General features: G+C 42.4%; 1 protein-coding gene across 7 annotated transcripts in view; it reads left to right on the forward strand.

Moving 5' to 3' along the window:
* Positions 1-2804: 2804 nt before the first annotated feature.
* FRS2 (fibroblast growth factor receptor substrate 2) overlaps positions 2805-7560 on the forward strand; it is a 119410-nt gene continuing 114654 nt past the window's right edge. For all 7 annotated transcript variants that reach the window (XM_011929300.1, XM_011929301.1, XM_011929299.1 and 4 more), the window contains exon 1: positions 2805-2986. The gene's annotated coding sequence lies outside the window, so the exon portion shown is untranslated. The remainder of the gene's footprint in view (positions 2987-7560) is intronic.

The following is a 7560-nucleotide window of genomic DNA, read 5'->3' on the forward strand; positions in this document are numbered from 1 at the left end:
TGGACAGAAGAAAAGGGTTAGGAGAAAAGACATCTCTAAGATGAGGATGCGCCAGCAATTTGGCAACAACCTGGAGCCAAAAGAGCCTGGTGAGAGATTCCTTGTAATTTTTACAAGAGATGCATACAATCCTCTGTCATCTTCTTTTACCTCCAGGAGACACTGGTATATGAAGTCAAACAACTTTTTCTTTGGCACTCTTCTTTATGAATCAGGAGATAATTGGGAAAGACTTCACCATCCAGGATCACACAGCAACACTTGCCTATACATAATATGCCTTAATAACTTGCCTTTTTACTGTTTTTCTTTAAAAAGCTCAAAGTGCTTACACTTTCATTTCCTCATTTGTTCTGACATTCCAGTGTGGGCGGGGCAGATTTATGATAACATTATTTATAGATGAAGAAATCGAAATAGAGATTAAATCTCTTACTCAATGTTGCATAGCTGGGGCGGTGGAGCCCACACTGGAATTTGGTTCTCCAGGCTCCAGCCATGAAGTGGAAAGAACATGAGTTTTGGAATTAGAGGGATCTTTGCACAATCCTGATTCTGCCCCTTAATAAGAATGTGGCCTTAAGTCAATCACTTCACCTAAGTCTCAGTTATCCTCATCTCTAAAATTAAGACCATAAAACCTCATAGCAATGTAGTGAAGATTAATTTAGAAAACGTGTGTAAAGCCTTGGCATAGAGTAATTCTCAAATAAGATTAGTTCTACCCCCAAACCAGTATTATCTGGTTAAATTTCAGCACAAATTTAATCAGAATGAATCCTCCATTATAGTAATTTTTTTTCTAGCCTCATCTTTCACTGAGAGCAAAACATGAATAAAAATGCTTTAGTAGGTCATTTAATGCAACGGGAAGAAATTTTGCTCCAGTAAGAGTTATCCCTGTTAGAAAAAATTAGAAAAAAAGAGGAATATGTGGAAGACAAGATATTAGTTCTGAATATCTTAGTTCTTAACATCTTATGCAGTGGTTCTTAAACTTGTCAGTATATCAGAATCCCCTGGAAGGCCTGTTAAAACACAGATTGCTGGGTCCCACCCCAGAGCTTCTGATTCATAAGATCTGGGGCATGCCCAGTAATGTGCATCTGTAACAAGCTCACAGATGATGTTGAGACGCTTAGTCCAGGGACTTCTAGGGGTGGGGTCCAGCAATCTGTTTTAACAAGCCCTTCAGGTGGTTCCGATGAACTCTCAAATTTGAGAACCACTGGGACAGTGGTGAAAGGCATCTGAGAATATGGTCTGCAAACTCAAATCCAGGCGGCTCCATTTACCAGTTAGATGACCAGATTAAATGACTAACCTCTAGCACCTCTGCATGCCACACAGAGCCTGATAATGTCTGTGATTCAGGATTCCTCTCACTATCCCTTTAGGCCTTGAGTAAAAAGAGATGTCGGTGAGTCCTGCCAACCTATGCTGTGTTTTTCTTCTTCACACTCTGAGGCACAAAAGGTTGCTTGAATTTGAGTGTTACAGAAATATTTGCGAACACTTCTGCGATCACTAAAATAAAATAAATAAGACAGCCCTGTAAATAAAGCCAAGAGCAATGGCATTGTTTGCATCTTAAATTTGTAGTAATGGGTTTTCACCTTTTTTCATTTCCCCTGCCTTTCATAGTAGAAAATTTTTTCATAGTAGAAAAATTTAAAAATCTCCTCCCCACCACTGCCGTTTCAAGACATGTTAGTACATTTGTTTTGCAGATAGTATGCATGCCAAGAGGCTTTTTTTTTTTTCTTTCCCTGCATCCCAGATACAGAACCTGCCTCAGTTATCTGGTGCCTTTCTCATTTTGTGGCTGAGGAATCCTCCCCTCCTCCTCTCCGTCCCTTTTGCCTGTCTGATATGTAACTCTGTGGGACCTCATGCTATCACTGCACGGAGTTTCCCAAGCACCTGTATTTTCCCGTTGTAAAAACCCCTACTCTTTCTTCTTTCCTTAACTAATCTTTTCTATTGCCTATTGCTGACGAGGTATAAGAATCGTTGACTTTTATCCAGTGCCAGACACTCTGAAATGTTTATCGTGCATTATCATTTTGGATTCCTACAATACAGAGATGATTTTATAACTTGCCACGGTGAAAAAATAAAAGCAAATAAAAGGAGACAAGCGAAAAGACTCCAGATCTCCACCCCAACCCCTCAACCCCAGCTCTAGCCTCTGTTGAAGTCGCCAGTGATGACAAAATATAGGAATATAGTTTGAGTCCTGTCTTTAAATAATTTAAAAATCTTGTTATGGGTAGGTGAGATTTATACACACATGAAGTAAAATAAAATCAAGCAGCCAACGTTTGTGATACTGGGTTTGGTATCTTTGACCGTTTTTCTCCCCTGCAAGATGTAGATAACAGCACCAACCCCAAGGAGTTTGGGGATGATTAAATAAGTCAATGCACCCGAAGGGACTTAATACAGTGCCTACCACGTAGTGAGCGTTCAATAAATGTTAACTATTATCATTATTTTTTAAAGGAGGCAGATTGGAGCGTAGAGTACACTGAAGGGAGTCGGGAGGCCGGGTGTATGCGCTGGATTCTTGCACCTAAATTCTCAGAGCCTCGGTTTCCTTATTTGTAAAATTAGGTGGCCGGAGTAAAATAACACGAACAGCAGTTAAAGCAAAGGGTGCAGCAGCAGCCGGGGAACCGAGGAGACGCGGGGCGGAAAGGGTTAGCTAGGAGCCCAAAGACTGGTTTCTGGGCGCCCGGCGAGAGAGTCCCCGCCCCGCCTGGAGGCCCTGGCAGCTCCGGGCTGAGAGCAGTTCCGGTGCCAAAACCCTTCCCTCCCCCGCTCCCCCGGAAGTGCTTTTCCAGGATTCGGGCCGGAGAGAGGCCTTGTAGGCACAGCGGCTGAGACTCGATCTGCTCCAAGTAGGGGCTCCAGCCCGGGTCGGAGTCTGGGGGTTCGCGCCCGCTGACCCGCGCTCTGCTCCCTCTCAGCACCTGGGCCGACGGTGAGTGGCTAGGGAAACGGACTGGGACGGCCGCGGGCCCGCGTCAGGGCTGGCGTTTTCGTGCTCCTGCTGCCCGCTTCGGGATCCGGGCTGAGGGCTCGGCTGCCGGCGTCCGGGGAAGGGGGTTGTCGACCGCCGCGGAGTTCTCCGAGCCAGCGGGACGGGAAGAAGAGGGCTGTGGGTCCCAGGGGTGGGCGGGGCGGAGCCAGTAAGGGGGTTCCCAGAGCTGTTGTTGCTGTTGGGACTCGAGAGTGGGGATGGGCTGGGCCTCCGTCCGTCCGACCCCCTCATGTGTGCTCCCCCAAACCTCGCCGCTCCCCAGTTTGGTATTCTGTGTCTGGCCTGGGGTAGTAGCTGGACATGAGACTCTATCTTGGGCTCCAGTTCCCGACGTTTCGCCTCCTCTGGGTCTGTCCCGGGCTCAGTAATTAACCCGGGTCCCCGGGGTGTCGTCTTTTCACTCCAGGGTGGGGCGCTGCCTCTAAATGCCAGGGATCTTTTGCAGGGCTTTTCATACAGATTTGCTTCAGGGTTGTCCGGGATCGATTTGGACTGGGCTCGGAAGCGGTTCTGGATACGTAGGTCGCTGTGGCACCAGCATGCTCTGTATCATCTTTACTCACTTGAAAGCTCACTGAAGCTGTTGTTGAAGTAAACTTAAAAAAAAGAAAACAGCTTGCTTAAGGAAAATCCGTAGTTTAGACACCCCCCCCCCGCCTTTTTTTGCAGACATATTAAAAAAAATAAAGATGCTGTTCTCTTATCTACACTGTTAATTCTTTTGGCTATCTCATGTCACAGTTGTATGATGAATTCATTCAGAGGCTGTACGAATTGATTGCAAAGAGTTGGCCAATTATTATATCCTTTCTCCCAAAGTTTGTTTACCTTCATATTTGGAGCTGTCATTTTTCTTAAAGAAAAATTGTTCTTGGATTTTCTTGAGAGATTCCTTACACTGTTAAAATTGTTGCTGCAATGCAGAGTTTCACACAGGTGGGCAGAGATGTTTTGTTTGTTTAAACTTATTCCGTGAAGTGTTTACTTCGGATAAACTGAGGATTTCCTAGGGGAGAAAGTGATGTAGGTAGGTTTAGTGAACAGAATTTAGGTAATAAACTTTACTGCTGAAAGGTTTGTAGGAAATACGGGTTTTCCACAATAAATGGTGATTTAAAAACTTTTTATAAAGGAATGCAGTTACTGCAGATTATTGCTATTACCAGATGGCCACTGTTTTTGCAGCGTAAAGTATACACAAATCACCTTCTTGAAACCAGTGACACTATCTGCACCTCTCATCTTGTGTGTAGATTAGAATTTATACTGTAATTTTTTGGGTACTTATGTCATTCTCTTTCCTCCCACCCCTGAAAGGGGAGGTGGTGTCATGAATCAGGAAAAATAGACTGAAGTGACAAGTTCAGTGAGCTTTCCTATGCAAAGGAAAATTTATTTCAAGGTTGTTGATTTTGAACAGGCAAAGAGTAGATGATTTTTAAAGTCCTTGGAAAAAATTGTGGAGAGATTAGCTGCACAACTTTTCTTTTTCCTTTTCTTTTTTCTTTTTCGAGACAGCCTCATTCTGCTGCCCAGGCTGCAGCGCAATGGCACCATGATAGCTCACTGCAGCCTTCAACTCCTGGACTCAAGCAATCCTTCTGTCTCAGACTCCTGAGTAGGTAGGGGCACCAACCACCACACCTGGCTAATTTTTTTTTTTTTTTTTTCGGTAGAGCCGAGGTTTCACTATGTTGCCAGGCTGGTCTTGAACTCCTGGGCTCAAGTGACCCTCCCATCTCGGCCTTCCAATGTGCTGGGGTTACAGTTGTGAGCCACCATGCCCAACCTATTTGCACAACTTTTAAATTTAGATAGAAACTGTAGATTCAACATGTGAAGTACTTAATTATTTAGAGCATAAGATTGGATATTGGAATTGAGAGAATCTGGAAAAATAGTTAAGTTAGATGTAGTTACAGATTTGCAGATATGACAATGTGTTTTGAAGGGAAATATTTCAAGAGTTTTAAGAGCAGAGAAAGGTGGGGAAAATCAGATACTGATTGTATTTTTATATTATACAAGTCAATTCAACAAATACTGAGCATTTGCTGTGCATCAAGCTATGTTAGGCAGTAAAGGAGCAAATAAAGGTACAGGCATAACGGGTGAGTTTCATGTTTTGGTAATAATTTCTGAAATCATGAAGAGTTGAGTTGTATTCTTTAGGCATACTAAAATTTTTTTTAAATTGGGACTTAACTTTGGCGATGAGTGTTGAGTGCTTAATGGAAAGTGCTATACTAGGCATTTTAGGATATAAAGATTAAATTTTTGGTTTTTAGAAATTTGAAATCTAGAAGGGGATATGAGATTTGTGTAAAGATTTACAGCATAAACATTTGTAAACACTTATATGGGTGGTTTAAGGTAAAGTTTGGAGTAAATTATACAAAAGAAGAAAGGGTTCATTTTTAGCTTGAGTAATGGAAATTTGTGGAGATAGCTCAGAAGCTACTATTTATTGAGCATTTACTGAACAGACTCAGTGCTAGTTGCTGTTTACAACATTTTCTTAGCTTCACAGCAATATGTAAGTAGCTTAATGATGAGGACAGTGAGGCTGAAATATGTTAAGTTACTTGCCTGGGCTATGTGGCTAGCAAGTAACAGCCCCAATTTGAATCCAGATCTGTCTGGTGCCAAAACCTGTGTGTTTCTCCTGCATCATGTTGCTTCCCAATAAACTGGTAACCTGAGTTTAATGTTACAGAGAATAAGAGATTTTTCTAAGACAAAGATTTATGGATTGGGAGTAGGTGGGTGAAGAAGGCCTTTCAAATAAAGAGAATGATGTGAGCGGAAGTGTGGAGGTGGGAAAGTTCATTGTGTACTTGGAGAAAAGTTAGTGGACCAGATTACCTGGAATATACTGTTCATTTGGGGAATTAGAGATGAGGTTTGAATTTTAAGTTGGGGTGGGATTGTGGAGCATGTTTAAGTGCTGCTTTTAGAAGTTCGACATTTGGGGACAAAAGTTGGACATTTGGGAGGTAGTGAGAAGTTACTAAGGTCTAATAGAGTAGTGTGCAGAATGATTTGATGTGGAAAGCCGACTTTCAATATAGTATTAATACGGGGCAAGGGCAGTGGTAACGGAATTAGAGCACAGGCTCTGCAGGACCTCAATGTAGTAGGTGGGTGGCGGGGAGGAGGGGATTTTTGGAGCAGGTTTGGAGGAGATGGAAGGTGAAGATTACACTTTCGTTTTTGAGACAGAGTCTCGCTCTATTGCCAGGCTGAAGTGCAGTGGTATGATCTTGGCTCACTGCAACCTCCGCCTCCTGGGTTCAAGTGATTCTCCTGCCTCAGCTTCCCAAGTAGCTAGGACTACAGGTGCTCGCCACCACGCCCAGCTAATATTTTGTATTTTTAGTAGAGATGGGGTTTCACCATGTTGGCCAGGATGGTCTCGATCTCTTGACCTTGTGATCCGCCTGCCTCAGCCTCCCAGAGTGCTGGGATTACAGGTGTGAGCCACCGCGCCTGGCCAAAGATTACACTTTTTAAGTGTCAGCAATGTTGATGGTGGTACTCTTACTAGAAATATGGGCAAGGAGGTACATAATGAGATCAGTTTTGGATTTGTTGACTTTTTATATACTTGCCAAATGCTGGAAATGTCCAAAGGCTTTTAGAAATGTGGATTTGTGGTTCAGGAGAGAGGTCAGGACTAAGGCATATGTTAAACATGGGTTTAGTGAATAATACAAATAGGTGTATTAGTTGAATCTGTGTAAGAAGATGAAAGTGCCAAGGGAGAATGTAGAGTGGGCAGAAGAAAAAAGAAACACTTCTGTTTTAAATGGCATGTGTTTGAAACAGAAGGAAATACGCTAAATGATTTATTTTATGCAGTGGGTAAAGAATTTGGTAGTCTGAGTACTGCTTCTTCACACTGTAGGTTCATGTGGAGTAGAAAGAATCTGATCATTAAAAGTCCAATTGAGAAATACAGTTTTCTTGCCCTTGGTAGCAAGAATATTATGCTATCATTACCCTATTTCAGGGAGGACAAACTGCTTCGGACTCATTTCATCCAGAGTGTCAGATTTGGTTACTTAAAAGCTATATTAGGTTGTTTCTTTTGGACATTTGTTTGGCAAGTGGTATGTGAGGAGTTGGAAGCAAATCTCTGATACAGTATTTCACTTATTTATGTGTATGCCATTGATTTTAGTTTCAATATGAAGAACCTCTGAATATTCAAAGATAATATTTATATCTCATTAAGGTTGTTAATATTGTTTTTTATAGAAAATGGCATTTAATTACATATTTTTCTTCCAACTCTAGTTGAGTAGTTTTGGATTATAATGTTTGGATTATATTAGAGGGATAGAATAAGATACTTTTATCCGTTATATAATAACACGTATGAAAGTTACGTATTTTATTTTGGAAACTTTAAGAACTGTAAATTTGGCCGGGCGCGGTGGCTCAAGCCTGTAATCCCAGCACTTTGGGAGGCCGAGACGGGCGGATCACGAGGTCAGGAGATCGAGACCATC

This window comes from Colobus angolensis, unplaced genomic scaffold (assembly GCF_000951035.1).
Source record: "Colobus angolensis palliatus isolate OR3802 unplaced genomic scaffold, Cang.pa_1.0 Scaffold80, whole genome shotgun sequence".
NCBI lineage: Eukaryota > Metazoa > Chordata > Mammalia > Primates > Cercopithecidae > Colobus > Colobus angolensis.